We start from the raw sequence: 1,501 nt of genomic DNA, 5'->3' as shown, positions 1-1,501 counted from the left end.
TCACAGTGCTCACCATAGCACATACCCTCCCCAATGTCTATCACCTAGCTACCCCATCCCTCCCACCCCTCACCACTCCAGCAACCCTCAGTGTGTTTCCTGAGGTTAAAAATTCCTCATATCAGCGAGGTCATATGATACATGTCTTTCTCTGATTGACTTACTTCACTCAGAATAACACCCTCCAGTTCCATCCACGTCGTTGCAAATGGCAAGATCTCATTTATTTTGATGGCTGCATAATATGCCATTGTGTATATATACCACTTCTTATTTATCCATTCATCTGTCAATGGACATCATACTCTTTCCACAGTTTGGCTATTGTGGACATTGCTGCTATAAACATTGGGGTGCATGTACCCCTTCGGATCCCTACATTTGTATGTTTGGAGTAAATACCCACTAGTGCAATTGCTGGATCGTATGGTAGCTCTATTTTCAACTGTTTGAGGAACCTCCATACTATTTCCCAGAGTGGTTGCACCAGCTTCCATTCCCACCAACAGTGTAGCACGGTTACCCTTTCTCCACGTCCCTGCCAACATCTGTCGTTTCCGGATTTGTTAATTCTAGCCAATCTGACTGGTGTGAGGTGGTATCTCATTGAGGTTTTGATTTGGATTTCCCTGATGCCGAGCGATGTTGAGCACTTTTTCATGTGTCTGTTGGCCATTTGGATATCTTCTTTGGAAAAATGTCTGTTCATGTCATCTGCCTATTTCTTGATTGGATTATTTCTTCTTTGGGTGTTGAGTTTGATAAGTTCTTTATAAATTTTGGATACTAGCCCTTTATCTGATATGTCATTTGCAAATATTTTCTCCCATTCTGTCGGTTGTCTTTTGGTTTTGTGGACTGTTTCTTTTGCTGTGCAAAAGCTTTTTATTTTGATGAGGTCCCAATAGTTCATTTTTGCCCTGGCTTTCCTTGCCTTTGGCGATGTTTCTAGGAAGAAGTTGCTGCGGCTGAGGACCAAGAAGTTGCTACCTGTGTTCTCCTTTAGGATTTGGATGGACTCCTGTCTCACGTTTAGGTCTTTCAACCATTTGGAGTCTATTTTTGTGTGTGGTGTAAGGAAATGGTCCAGTTTCATTCTTCTGCATGTGGCTGTCCAATTTTCCCAACACCATTTGTGGAAGAGAATGTCTGTTTTCCATTGGACATTATTTCCTGCTTTGTCAAAGATAGGTTGACCATAGAGTTGAGGGTACATTTCTGGGCTCTCGAATCTGTTCCATTGATCTACGTGTCTGTTTTTGTGCCAGTACCATACTGTCCTGAGGATGACAGATTTGTAATAGAGCTGGAAGTCCGGAATTGTGATGCCGCCAGCTTTGCTTTTCTTTTCCAATATTCCTCTGGCTATTCGGGGTCTCTTCTGTTTCCATACAAATTTTAGGATTATTTGTTCCATTTCTTCGAAAAAAGTGGATGGTATTTTGATGGGGATTGCTTTGAATGTGTAGATGGCTCTAGGTAGCATTGACATCTTCACAAT

Source organism: Callorhinus ursinus, unplaced genomic scaffold, assembly GCF_003265705.2.
Source record: "Callorhinus ursinus isolate GAN/ISIS: 27379988/994484 unplaced genomic scaffold, GSC_fseal_2.0 scaffold52, whole genome shotgun sequence".
NCBI lineage: Eukaryota > Metazoa > Chordata > Mammalia > Carnivora > Otariidae > Callorhinus > Callorhinus ursinus.
Note: the sequence above shows the minus strand (reverse complement) of the source record.